We start from the raw sequence: 14,985 nt of genomic DNA on the forward strand, positions 1-14,985 counted from the left end.
TACCTCAATTTGCTTTCGTCTATAGACTGTACACTATAGATAGTCTACTGCCTACAGATCAGTCTATAACAATCGTAATTTTATCTAACAATGTTCGATACACTGACCTTCGACTAAGTCCAGAACAATGTCAATTTCTTTTTGCACTGTATGTTGAGGGGACCTACATCTAGTGACCGCAACTATGTCGGGATTCCCCCACCTCCTTCGCTATTACGGAAATTAAAATGTATTGCGTAAGGCCATCACAACACCCTCCTGTATATTGTTTTCAGGAGCCTTGACAAGCTCCTTTTCGTTATACCGTGACGTATATTGTCAATACAATTAAATATTTAATGCTAACAAGTAAGCCGACGAAAAGCAGCCGTTCTTGAAGTAAGGGCGCCCGCAAACTGTACTACATCGAACGAATACACTGTCCCTTAAAGGAATCGCTCGACAAAATTCCATTCCATCTTTCAATCGTTACTGTCCAACGTGCTGAAATCAGAAACATTTTATCAACGGATCTACATTTCTCTTTATAACGTCCTGAAAATAAAGGGGGAAATACGGGTGTGAGAATTCAAGGAAGCGCCCATGCCTTAGAAACATCTTAGATTAATCTCAAAAAGTCTGGTCCTTTCTGCGATTAACATCTGCCATTTCTACCTTTGCAGTTTCTATTCACGTGAATAAGTGCTGCGACGCAACACTCACAAAGCCAGTATTTTTTCGTTCCTACCCTTGCACCTGTTGCTTCGGAGCCGATGACACGCTGATGTGGCGCATATCAGTTTTCTAAACACGAACACACGCAAAAAAGACGTTATGCTATGTAACCTTATAATTATTATTTGAGAATTGTACCACATACTATTCGGTGGGAGATGCGGCGCGTATATCGACAAGAAGTTGGATTTCGGTTGTGTTTTCAGGAAAACAATAAACTTTTTAGGGGGTAAGCGAAGAATTTAAGCTTATAAACCGATTGCCTTCTGTGGTCTTGGATATCAGATCAAGCTGCACACGGCAAGAGTGCGAGCGATAAAGATACGACCGTGAAATGGGTTTCTGTTTCACGTTTTACCCATTTTACCGCGAGACGGCGGAAAATCTTTCGGGCTGCAAACAACCCTGTGCGTGGCTGCATCAATGGCGGTGGCGTGTTTTTCGCGGATTACGTTTTCTTCAAAATCCAGCTTCATCGTCCCCTTACGGTAAGTCTACACGTTTATATTTTATTCATTTGGTCTCCTAAACCACTCTAAGCAGAGCTGTGTGTGCAGAACAGATTATGTGCGCAGTTAGAAACGTCCTATCTTCGTTTCTAAGGCGGAAGCCATCGGGCTCTCGACTAATGCCGCTTATCTCTGTGCCGCTGTCTTTACTAACGCGCGGAAAGGCAGTCTGTGCGATGCCCTTGATGATAAGCCGCTCCTCGCGAGCTGTCGACTAGATTTTTCGTGTTTCAAGGTAGATGCGCGGCCAGAAATGTCGTTTAGCCTGTGAATGACGGCCGAAATGGAACTGTGTGTTAGTTAGCGCCGTGTGAGCTCTATTTACTTTGCACCTCCGAAAACGTACTTACATATACAGTCTCGTTCAGTGGTGGATTACATTTATTTTCTTATCTTTGTGTTATCGCCTGTCTGGACCATGGAGTGCTGTTCTTTTGGAGGTGTGCATTGCTTGCTACGTATGGACGCTCGCTCGGTGCGCGTCGTGGACGCCGACGTTTCAGCAAAGTTGTCTTGTAACGCTATAGACTGGAGCGCGAGACGTTTGTCAAAGTTGTAGTCAAGCGGCGCTGGAGGAATGCTTGTAGTGTGATGGGTGAATAAAATTCGTTGCCGGCGCGAATGGACGGCGGGCTCAAACACCGCGCAGAACCCACGAGCTCCATCCCATCTCCCCTTCGTTGCACACGTATGAATTCGTCCGTGTCTGTCATCAGAGCCGTTGGCCGCCGCCGCTGGCTTGCGGGCACTTCATTTTGAAAGCTGGGTAAAGGTCGGCTTGACAAGAGGTGGCTTACATTTCGTTCCGAGTGGTTCGTTCATGAATCCCGCTCACACGTGCACAGATTTCTCGAATACCATTTGCGCTAGAGGCAAAGCATGTGTTTTTGATTTAAGACTTCTACGTTATGAAAGCGCCGATGTGACTCGCCGCTTATTTGCGCCTAAAATTAAATTAAGCTCTCGTGTTATTATAGCTGCGACTGTAATTGTTTCATTGAAATACTTCCTACTTTGAGCACGTTCAATGCTTTCGCTGATTTTTCTAGCAGCGTTGGGTTAGGCTACCTCCATGCAATAAACACACCTCTTTACTGCGCTGTTGGGGCTGCACTTGAAGGAAAAACTAAGTGAATTTCAGACGGTATTTTATCGTGACAGTAATTTGCTGTCTCAACCTCACGACTGCTTTTGAAACGGCGCAGCTGTAGCCTCTGTGTGCTGTATTAGTATTCTGAATAATGAGCGCGGCATGGAAGCGCTGCAACCCGCTTGTTTCTTAGAGCGCGCGCAGATGTATGAGTATGCTGTTCCGTCTTTGTGCTTCAAGTTATAGGCGGAAATCTGTGGTGAACTGGTTGCTTCTGCCTGCTGGTTTTGTATAGCTTGTGCCAGTTTGAGTATCAGCTTACGTACACTCGGCCAAATCTTTAACTGGCTCAGGTGTTGCATCGCTAAATGCACCTTGTAAAAAGGTGCCTTTTGGCTACACTGCTGGCATATTCATGTTGTAATTTGACGCGTGAGATGGCATTTCATAGTTTCTTTTTGTTAATATAATGTTTGAGTGGAGTACGTGCATGTTTAGATCAAAGTTATCAGAAATATTAATCGTCTGCCGCTGTACGAAGAGCCGAAACAAGCGGAATACGAAGCAATGGTTCTGGTGGCGCATTTGCACTAATCTGGCTAAACGACTTGTCCGCCATGAAAGGAGTAGTACTTTACCCAGAGAATGAGGCCATATGGACTAGATCCATTTCTGCGTATGCCGCTTGTTTCAGCTGTTCGTAGTGGCAGACGAATGTTTCTGATAACGTTGATCTAAACACGCAAGTACTGCACTCAAACATTATATGAACAAAAAGGAAGCACGAAATGACATTTCACTCGTTAAATTACAGCATGAATATGCCAGCAGTGTAGCCGAAAGGCACCTTTTCTACAAGGTGCATTTAGCGATGCAACACCCGAGCCAGTTAAAAATTTGGCCGGGTGTACCAGGCTTCACGCAGGGTATTTTGAAGCGCTTCTTCTATAGCGGTTATAAGAATAAATGCTTCAATATTCTCCTTTTTGGATCCCTGTGTGAGGTGCACTGAATCTGTATTTTATGGAGGTGGCATTCTTAACAGCTCCTTGCGAGTCAATGCAGATATGTGGCACAATTGTTCGAAGTCTTCTGTTACAAATAAAGTAAAAGGATTGCCATAAAGAGGTCAGTATTGGCTGTAACAGTATTGCCATACAGAAATCAGTATCAGTACTGGATTCAGAGTAGAGTGCTCCAGGGATTAGGGTTCTTTGTTACAATGTTTTGTGACGACGCATATAATCTTTCGTGTATTTACTGATATGATTGAGCCGGCGTGATAGCTCAGTGGCTATCATGTTCGTATGGCGACCTGAAAGATGCAGGTTCGATTCCGGCCTAGGCGGTCGCATTTTAATAGAGGCAAAATGCTAAAGGCCTGTGTACTCTGCACAGGTGGCCGAAATTATTCCCCAGCCTTTCACTTCAGCGTCTCGTAGCCTGTGTCGCCTTGGGTTTTTGAACCCATAAAACCAAACCAAAAGATCAAGATTGCCTTTCTAGAATGGCATAGCCAGGATAGCCTTGCATTGTAAAGCACATGTGTAGAGATGGAATGGGAATTTTTTTTTTCAGTTCCTCTTATATTATTTTTTTCCTTTGTGCTGTACAGGTAAACGTGCCCGGACGATTTACTGCAGACAACAGGCCACAAGAATGCTTCTGAGGAAACTAGCCGGACTGTTACTTTCAACTTTTATGTAACTGTGGTGCATTCTTATGGTGCATGTATTGCATATTCCCAGCCTGGATAGCTTGGAAATAAACTAAATTTGTAAGTATATTGATTGTTTCATGTGTGAACTCTGTCTGGTGACCTTTTTCAATGATTGTAGACAGTCAATAGGCAGTCTATAGATAATGGTCTACTACCAGTTTAGTAGACAGAGGTCTATAGACTGTCTATAGACTGCCAGGCCACACACCTATGGAATGTCTATAGACAGTCTATAGACATATGTCTACTGGACCAGTAGACTTGTCTGTGGACTGTCTATAGACGGTAATCTACAGGAAGTCTATGGCCATAAGTCTATAGGTCGTCTATAGTCCGTCTATAGACAAGTGTCGATAGACGGTCTATAGACACCTCTATAGGAAATGTATGACCATAAGTCTATATATCGTCTATAGACTGTCTATAGACCTGTGTCTATAGACTTCCTATAGACCCATAGACTTTCAGTAGACATTTGTCTATAGACTGTCTATAGACAAAAGTCTACTAAAAGTGTATGGCCATAAATCTATAGACTGTCTATAGACCAGTCTAAAGGATTTGTCTATAGACAGTCTATAGACTTCATAGACTAAAGTCTATAGACAGTCTATGGACTGTCTATAGAAATTTTTATAAGGGGGTAGGCAGTGGAAACGGGAGAGTGGCTGCGTTGTCCGTCGGGCAGGGGATAGCCAAGGAGAACGGTTACCTGGCGGAGGAGGATGGACGGGCCACTCGTATCGGGGTGGTGGACGATGGTGGCAGTAGCGAGAGATGTGCCCCTCGATGCCGCAGCGGTGTAACATGGGAACGGTGCGACGAACACCTTGTTCTACTCTGATGAGGCAGGAAGCATTGAGTGCTCACGCTCGTTTTCAGGGCTTCTGGCCGGGCGCCGGAAAGAGCGCGCAGGTGGTCGTGAACGATGTTCGTAATCCGGATTGTAGTGCAATTCGAAGTCCGCCGAGAGGGATAACTAGGGCCACCGAACCTGGACGTTATGCTATCGGGCCCGGCGCCAATGTGTGCAGTATTTGCTGAACGTAACCCGGGCATCGAGGGGACTGCGGATGGAGACACTCGATAAACGGGAACTTCAGACGGCACAGATGGTGTACACCGTGCATGGTAGCGTATAAACAAACATCATCATCATCATCATCAGCCTGACTACACCCACTGCAGGGCAAAGGCCCCTCCCATGTCTCTCCAATTAACCCGGTCCTTTGCTAGTTGCCGCCACTGTATCCCCGCAAACTTCTTAATCTCATCCGCCCACCTAACTTTCTACCGTTCCCTGCTACATTTGCTTTCTCTTGGAATCCACTCCGTTACCCTTAAGGACCAGCGGTTATCTTGCCTTCGAATTACATGCCCTGCCCAAGCCCACTTCTTCCTCTTGATTTCAACTAGGATGTCATTAACCCGCGTTTGTTCCCTCACCCACTCCGCCCTCTTCCGATCTGTACAAACATCGCTCGCCAAATTCTTCGCCAAATTCGCCAAATTCTTCAAAATTCTTCAAAATTATCGCCAAATTCTTCAAAAAAGCAAACGACGTTTCGGGGCCCGTACGGGTCCCCTTGATCACAAAAGCGCTGCATGGAAGGATAGTGGCTTATATACGGTTAATATTTCCTACTAGGCGTTTGTAGATTTCCGGCAATTTACCACGTGTCCTGTTAAGAGCATGCGTTGTGCTGTGTATACATATGAAATGATTCCAAACGGAGGCGCGATTACAAGTTTCCCTCTGTTGCAATGATAGATGTTTCGTCCCAATCAATGGGGTGTCCTGTTGATGCCTTGTGTTCCGCCAAAGAATTAGATGTAGAGCGGCCGTTCATGACGTCATTATGATGCTCTTTGAGTCTTCGTCTGAAATTTCCAGTTTCGCCGATGTAGGCAGCGTCACAGCCTTGGCATGGTATCTTGTACACCACACCAGGGTATCGTGAGCGTTTTAGGCGGTCGTTAACTCGTACCAGCTGCTGTTTTAACTTGCTGGTAGGCTGATGAGCAATGTGCGCGTCATATCCTTTGAAAATGCGTGCAAGTGCCTCGCTCACCCCCGCAGCGTATGCAATACTTGCAGGCTTGGCTTCCGTGTTTTTATCTTTTTGGCCGAGTCTGGATGCTTGGGCGGAGCGCTCTTGGCTTTTCAGTAGCTGCTGGGAGTATCCGTTGTATTTGAGATCTGCTTTCACTTTTGCAATTTCACAGCGGCGCTCTTCCGGGCTCGAGCATAGAGTGAACGCGCAATTAAAGAGTGATTTGGCGACCGAACGCTTGTGTCCAATAGGGTGTGCTGATTCAAAGTTGAGGTACTTTCCAGTGTGCATCGGTTTTCGATACACCGAGGATTCAAGCCTAGCATTGTTCCTCTGGACGAGGACATCAAGGAAAGGGATTCGTCGATTCATTTCCTCCTGCACGGTGAATTGTACAGTCGACTGGATTGAGTTTAGATATCTCAGGAAAGGCTGCACGTCGCTGCTATGCGTGATGCTGAAGCAGTCGTCCACGTAACGCAGGAATAGCTTCGGTGAACGTTTGAACATGGAAATGGCTCGGCTCTCAATGGCTTCCAATGCGAGGTTAGTGCAGACGGTATTCCGTCAAACTCTGGACTAAATACCGTGCATGGTGCTCGAATCGCAGAAGTTCCTCGCGAGCGATCGCTCGGATCGTCGATGAGAGATCCACGAAACACTCAACACTGGCCATAGCTGGGACGTTGGCCAGCCGCCCGAATTTGGGCGCAATACGACGAGTCTTCAATGTCTCGAATGTCCGGATGTGCCGAATTACATCTGAGACGGCTCTCAGTTCATCTTCGTGATCACAAAATTGTAAACGTCGTCTGCAATGCTTTTCAGAAGTTGTCCTAATATATCCTCCCCAGTCGTATGAACATTCGTTGTTTTGAATAACTTGAGGACTACCTCTATGTAGGTTGTGCAAATTTCTCCCGGTAACTGAGCCCTGTGTGCAAGCGTTGGTTCGGCCCGCTCGCGGTGCGCGAGGCGGTCGCCAAAATAGACACTTTTAGTTGCTGCGTACGTAGCGACATTGCGTACGCAACGCTCACTACGTTCCGTACGTTGTAAAGGACACCCCCGTCACACTTATAGTTGGCCGTACCGCCGCAGAGCAGTCGCGTAGCCGTTGTGTTGTGTCGCCTTCTAGTGACAAACACTGAAAGCGCTGTAGCGCTCGGCTGAACATTTTTCAGTTTCTGACAATATGAATAGTATATTACTGTTTTAATGAAGGAAAAAATGTATAATGTTTAATGAAGTGCAAAAGTAGGCACATGACTAAAAAACAATATTCGACAGGTGCGGTAGCTATGACGATAAACGTACACAACCTTAGTTAGGCTTAAAAGATCAAAAATCGCCTCATTATCTGAAAAACAAGGGGCATTTGTGCCTAATATTTTGGCGTGTGGGTGAGAGTAGACAAAATAAAAGCTAACAGCACAGTTTAGAGCGAGCCATCGCATTGAAGAAAACAGCGGCGAAGTGAAATCGGTCCGAAGCGGGCGAGATGGTCGCCGCCATGTTATCTACGCAGCACGTAGCGTCCCGCGTTGCGTACGCTACGTTATGCTTTACAGCGGGCGGGCGTACGCAACGCGCGGCTAGATACGTTGCGTTCTGCGCATGCGCATTCGTTACCCGCGGTGTCGTTGCGTACGCAAGCTCACTGCGTACGTCCAACTAAAAGTGTCGCAATTCGGTAACGCAGCGATACCAGCTAGTGAGGGAGTCCTCGTGATTCTCAAACCAGAGCAAAGCAGTATGGGTCAGAAAGAAAATCACGTTGGCAAGCTAAGCGGTGGAACAGCGGCTGAGCCTTTGATAATGGGTGAATCCCTCATCGACGTCCTCACCTGCTGCTGTTGTCGAAACTGCGAGGCTCCCAATAGTGCTGCGAGGAACGAATCACTGTGCCCACAGACCGGTCTGCAGCTTGGATCGCAGCGTCACTTCGTGCTGCGGATTGACTCTTGGGCAGGCTGCATGGTCAGAGGTTCCAGGCCGACAAGGTGACGACTCCAGCGAGGCTCCAGTTGCAGCTGCGCCGTTTGTAGCTGAAATCGTCACCCCGCACCTCCACCACAATGTTACGGCTGTGATCTCACAGCCGAGGCGTTCTAGCCGGTTCATCAGGCCAGCGGCGAGCGGTTCAATCGGCGAGCGGGAAGCAGCGTCCAACACGGCACAACTTCCTCTTCTTCCTTTCTCCACCTTGCTCTTCCTAGCTCTTCTTCAAGCCCGTACTGATTTACCAGATAATGCACATGTGTGATCTTCTTAGTTAAGTTTTTGCAGCTTCTTTATTTATTTACATTCCCTGAAGGCCCTCGCTGGCATCACAGGCGGGAGGAGTGGAGAAACAGAAATTTGCATATTTTAACACACAGTCTTTGCAGACGCACAGCACCGCACCAACAACGAGCGTCCATAAAAAAAGCGGGACGGAAAAAATATGACCGATACATTGGATAATAAATATGTTAATAAAAGAAAAAAAATTGGCTGTGGCTTAGCTAAGGTTAAGCCGGGATAAGCGAAAAGCTCTCGCTGCTTTTGAGCCAACTCCCAAGCTACCACTTCTGGATCGGTGTTTCTGCGCCGTCCGACTGTTGCTTCTACTCCTTCCATGGCGAGTGTCTGCGCCTGCTATATTTATACCCCTCCTTTCAAATGTGCACTGCGCACAGCTGCGGCGAAAGGTCACACGGTGGCGAGGATGGCCGCCTCTTGTATGGCCGCCGCCGCCGCTCACGCGTTCTCGCAACGCCTTGCGAAACAACATTCTCCTCTTGGGACGGCGGCGGCGACCGCGCGGCAGCGGCGAAGGGTATAACGGTGGAGAGGAGAAGCAGCGACGCTCAGACGATGGAATCCGCGCGGCGGCGACGACGGCTGCGGCAGCAGCGGCCTCCTGCGCTCCGCGTGACGTCGCTCGGTTTTGCGCTTGCGCAGCTGTGGCTAAAATTGATCACGGCGCACGCCAGACCCAGTGTTGACGAGCCTAGTGAAGCTTTTCGCTTCAAAAGCACTTTTCCGCAGTCACCAGCACATGTATGAATACACAGCCCACATGAATACAACGAATAAAATGGTAATGTTTCAGTGGCTTAAGACACCGTGACCTCGCGTCAGAGTATGGTGCTGCCTCTTGAGTTATAATCAATCAATTATATAAATAAATATAATTAAATAGTGAACTTTATTAACGCAAGATTTCCACAGCAGCAATACATGGTAGGCCTACCAAAGCGGCAGTGGGCTTGAAGGGCCGGCCGGCAGGGAGCGGCAACAAAGTGGAATACCGCGAACACCACAGTTTGAGTTGAAGCAATTGAAGAAAAATAAAAGATAGGTATTAACAGCAATGGGGAGAGAAATTATAAAAACAAAGCGAAATGCTTATGTTGAAATGTAATGCGAGGTAGCACTCCTAATACAGAGCAGCCAAACAGTATCATGTAATGAGTAATACATAAAAACAGTCAATATTTGGCAACAAAAGTAAACAATAATATTTGGAATTGAAGAAAAGGAACAAATATTTGTACATCCGCAGGATTGCAGGACATCAAAACCATGAATTCCTGTGTTGGTACACTATTACGCGTCAGCAGAATCAGTGCTACAGCACTATAACCTCTTAGGCTCCGATTTTATGCAGTTATGTATGATTTAAATGAGCTTGGAGAAGAAGAACAAAAGGTTGAAGAGTACAGTGCTAAAGGTTAATGCGACAGAGAATTTGTAATCACATTTACTAGCGCTTAGTAAACACACTGGAAAAGACACAAATACACAGGAACACAAATACTAGGACTAGCGTCTGTCCTGTGTATTTGTGTTCTTGTCCGGTGTGTTTACCATGCGCTAGGAACTATGATTCCAAACGCTTTCCAACTAGTCCAAGTTTCCGCCTTAATAAGGAAATTTGTGTCAGTCTGAACTTTGTTTTCATGCGAAAAGCATTAGCAGGTAATTAATTGAGGCAAGATGGTATGAAGTAATTACGGGTGCGCTGACCGATCTGATTGAGGAGTGAGGCACCCGAAAACGGTATTTAGGCCGAAGGCAACGCTCAGGAACATATTCAACTTTATACGCGTGTGACCAGAAATGTCCCAGGATAGCCGTTTCAGTGAGAAGAGCGTTAAAATTTGAACACCTTAAGGCTTTGAAAATGTCAGCGCGGGAAGGTAACCTTAAATCATAGCTAATAATTCTCAGAATAGAGCGAAGGATGGAGTTTATTCTATTTTTCCAACGAATTGCGCAGTGAGCAAACACCGTAATCCCATAACGGAGTGTGGTATAACTCAAAGCATGTAAAATCATTTTACGAACTGACAATGACACATAATATCTAATACTGTATAATGTTCCTGAAACTGCACGAAGCCTTGAACGTAGATAAACCAGGTGGGAATTCCAGGTGAAGTCACTGCCAAGTAAGACACCAAGGTATATAACGGATGAAACATATGGAACTGGTGAACATGTACAAGGAGAGCGAGAAGGGTGGACCAGCAGAGGAAGGTTTACGCTAACTTTCTTCAGGCGATTGTGGAAACAAATAGGCTGCGTTTTGGAGACATTCACTTGAATTACATTTTCATCGAACCAGTTCATAACGCAAAACGTTGCATCTTTCAAACGGGAGATTGCATCAGAAAAACGGGAATCTTGAGACAGGATAACTGTATCGTCTGCGTACTTTTAAAAAGCATGGATAGGAACAGTAGCGGCGAGGTCATTGACATATAGATTAAAAAGAAGCGGCATTAATACTGATCCCTGATGTACTCCGGCTTTTATCAAAGTTATATTACTCCGGTACTGTCCGATGGAAACGATTTGTGTTCTAGCTTCTAAAAAGTTAGTGAGCAGTTTTAGAAAAGGCCCACGAAATCCGATCAATGAGAGTTTAGTTAATAAAAGACTGGCATACACTGTCGAAAGCTTTGCTAATATCAAGAAAGAAAGCGCATACAGCCTGGTTAGTGTCAAAAGCTGAATTTATGAGGTCCGAAATATCGTCCAGGAGAGCCTGTGTTCCTCTGCCTGATGTAAAGCCGTACTGCGCATTTGAAATAATGTTATTAGCATCGATATACTTGGACATGACTAGCAGCAGATGTTTTTCAGGTATTTGAGAGATACACGGCATAACTGAGATAGGACGGTAATTTTCGTACTTATTTCGTGCACCTCCTTTCAAGACAGGAATTACAACAGCTTTTTTCATTTCTGTAGGTATAACACGACTAACTAAAATATGATTCAGCAATGTTAATAGCACACACTCAACAGCACCAACATTTCTAGGTAACTATTCCTCGGAAATGCTACCTTTGCCACGTGATTTATTAAATTTTGAATTTAAAAGGATGGATCTGAGATCGCATTCTGTGATAACAGGAAGGTGCGCAGATTTGCATGTGCCATTTTTTAAAGTGCAGAAATCAGGGTGCGATTTAGCAGTACCAGAAACGCGCGAGAAGAATGTATTAAATTTATTTGAAATAGCTGCATCATCTGCAGAAAAATGTGGAACAAGTGATAGCTGGTGAACACCAAGTTTAGATACGCCTCTTAATTCATTTGCAAGAGACTAGGTCTTTTTCATGTCTGAACGAGCTTCATTGAATTTGCCGCGCATGTGATTTCGCTTTGCCAACCGAATCATGGAATTGACTCAATTTGTACCTATTTGAAATTACATCAGCAACTCAGGGCGGTTGGGAGTCCGGTTTGCTTGGGCCCACATAAGCCCTTTTTCCTTGATTGCAGCTAATGTTTGTGGTATTAGCCATTTGTTCTTATGGCGATGTAATCTGACTTTTAAAGAAAGGGTACATTTATCCCTATAATTACGGAGTATCTGAACAAAATGGTCGTAAAGATTAGCTGCAAAACGTACACAAGAGGGACTGCCAGTCATGCTTTGTGATGCACTTATCGAAGAGCCTGAGATCAACAAAGGAAATTTCCTTCTTAGATCTAATGGCATTCGAAGGTTAGGAATATTCTGTCAGGCGACAGCAGACGAAGTAATGATCAGCGACCTTAGTTTCAACAACCGCTGCCTGTGACGCAAGGTTGGAGCATCTGACATTAGTAAGGTCAATACAGGATTTAACCAACTTTCGGGATAAAAATTCTTCACGTGTTGCTTGATTTACAGCAGCTTCTAATCCCCTCCTCGATAGAAGATCAAGATAGTCGGCGACCGGTTGCAAAGTAAGGCGTAGTGTATCGATGTTAATATCGCCTATCACACACACGTTGTTGTCTAGAGAAAAGGATGATAATGCGGTATCGAGTTCCGATAAGAATAAACGAACGTTGCAACAAGGGAGCCGGTAAACAGACAATACCACTACTGACATATTAGCTGGTTTGGTTTGGTTTATGGGGTTTAACGTCCCAAAGCGACTGAGGCTATGAGAGACGCCGTAGTGAAGGGCTCCGGAAATTTCGACCACCTGGGATTCTTTAACGTGCACTGACATCGCACAGTACACGGGCCTCTAGAATTTCTCCTCCAAAGAAATTCCAGCCGCCGCGGCCGGGATCGAACCCGCGTCTTTCGGGTCAGCAGCCGAGCACCATAGCCACTGAGCCACCGCGGCGGCGACATATTAGCTGAGCTCAGTCGCAAGGCAACCACTTAAGCTTGCAAAAAGAGAAGTGGTATTTGGGATACAGACCATGTGTCTCAAAAATGCAGCCATGCCCTCTCCCCTACGCTGTGTGCGAGTATATGAAAACAATTGAAAGCCGGGAATAGAATAAGAAGCAATGATGTCAGCAGAAACATTCATTCGGATGCTGCGGATGTTAACACGTGTGGCAGTGAAACCATTAATGGCGTTGGCGGTGAAAAAGTTATGAGCTTCTGAAAAACCACGGAACGAGACGTCCATATTTAGACGAGTTTCTCGAAGTCGATTGGAGCATCAATGCAAAGGAGAGGGGCGCCTTCAGCCTTTCTAGCCAGCACCCTTCCGTTGCGCGTCCACACGAACTTGTAATCCTTCTCCTTTCCCCTTTTGCGAGCCTGATGAAACCAGTCCCGGGTGGCACACGTCAAATTATCATTGAAATAGAGACGAGGGTTCGGATCCAAGCCAGAAAAACAAGGTCTGGGAAACAACTGTGAGCATTCAGCCTCCTTTGATTGAGTGCAATAGTCTGCATTTGAACGAGAATAGCCGGAATTGAATCCTTGCGAGCCGGTAACCTGTGTACAACAGAAACGTCCGAAGGCTGAAACTCTATGTCAAGCTTTTCTGCAACTTGTTCAAGTAAAGATATGAGGTTATCATTACGTTCAACAGGAAAGCCATGGATTTCAAAATTGCACCTTCTGGTGTTCGAGAGCATTGACCTCTGCAGTCAAGCGGGGAATCACTGAAGCCTGGGAAGAAACAGTCAAGGATAGCGTCTCGCACTGGGCGCAGGCTGCCTAAGTTCAGCTTTTTATCGGACACCGCAGAGAGTACGGAATCGTATTTAGAAGAGAAGATCTCGATGGATGACTGCAGTTCTCCTACGGTCTCGGCCAACTTTTCGCCCGTTGCTTTGAAGGCCAGAAGTTCTTCCACTTTAACAACAAGTGCTTCTACAGCTGTCGTGAGTTGATCCAGTTTCTGATTCACAGATGTTAATTGATGAATGAACTGAACATCACACTTGGATGATCCAGATTGCCTGTATGTATGGCAAGACCAAGGTTCGCGTTTCTCGATCGCCATCTTAATGTAGGTACCCCCGAACAACGCTTTCCAAGATGGTACCCTCTCTTGAAGGAGGAGCAAGTTCAAAATTTACCATCTGCAGGTAGCAACTAGGAGCAAACAGCACAAGCATTCGACATCTTAATGCAGTCAGTGGCAAAAAAGACCAGTAAAGGAAAAAGCAGGTCGATACAAAGAACTCGCCTGCCAGCAGCAAGGCAAAAAGTGATCAGTTGACGGTTACGGTTTGCCGCTGACTGCAGAGGGGCTCCAGACAAGCAAGGTTTAAATACACCGCAGCCGAAACCTAGCGGGCGATGACTTCAGCGACATCGGTGGCGGCAAAGAGCGGGCCGGAAGCGTCCAAAGAAGCAGGTCAGTATTCCGCATGCGCCGATGTGTGTTCAGAAGAAGAGGCCGATTTATGAAGATAGAAGATCCTCGCACTCGCTGATGCAGATGCAGCTGGGTATCCTGCCTACAGCAAGACAAAAAGTGATCAGTTGACGGTTACGGTTTGCCGCTGACTGCAGAGGGGCTCTAGACAAGCAAGGTTTAAATACACCGCAGCCGAAACCTAGCGGGCGATGACTTCAGCGACATCGGTGGCGGCAAAGAGCGGGCCGGAAGCGTCCAAAGAAGCAGGTCAGTATTCCGCATGCGCCGATGTGTGTTCAGAAGAAGAAGGCGATTTATGGAGATAGAAAATCCTCACACTCGCTGAGGCAGATGCAGCTGGGTATCCTGCCGACAGCAAGGTAAACAAGTGATGAGTTGACGGTCACGGCTTGCCGCTGAATGCCATTCCTTTCTGATTTCCTTCTGAATTCCTTCCTGATTTGGCTTTGCAATTTTCGGTACAAGTCTACAGTGTTCACCTGTTGTACAAAGCTCTTTATTTCTACGCCCTGGTTTCGTGCATACTTGCTGGTTAGTTTTCTAGTCCTTTTCTGCCACTGTGAGTCGACGGTCTTTCTGCACAAGTATTTAAGTACCTAGCTTCCAACCTGTTATCGTCTGGTTTTTATAGGCAATCTTTGTATAATATTTTACTCTGAGCTTCCCGTGCTTCCAATGATGCCCTGCGCACGTCTCTCAGTATTGCCTCATTTGTGGTTTTGTGGGGGACGCGCAGTGCTAATATGCCAAGATCGCTACGATTTGTTCC

General features: G+C 46.1%; 1 long non-coding RNA gene across 1 annotated transcript; it reads left to right on the forward strand.

The window, feature by feature from the left end:
- Window positions 1-1,113: 1,113 nt before the first annotated feature.
- Window positions 1,114-4,099, forward strand: LOC149349180 (uncharacterized). The gene is made up of 2 exons (XR_016289387.1): window positions 1,114-1,202; window positions 3,929-4,099. It is a non-coding gene; the product is annotated as an uncharacterized LOC149349180 (long non-coding RNA).
- Window positions 4,100-14,985: the final 10,886 nt, after the last annotated feature.

The sequence above is a fragment of the Amblyomma mixtum genome, chromosome 3, assembly GCF_055824585.1.
Source record: "Amblyomma mixtum isolate Tamu chromosome 3, ASM5582458v1, whole genome shotgun sequence".
NCBI classification, from domain to species: domain Eukaryota; kingdom Metazoa; phylum Arthropoda; class Arachnida; order Ixodida; family Ixodidae; genus Amblyomma; species Amblyomma mixtum.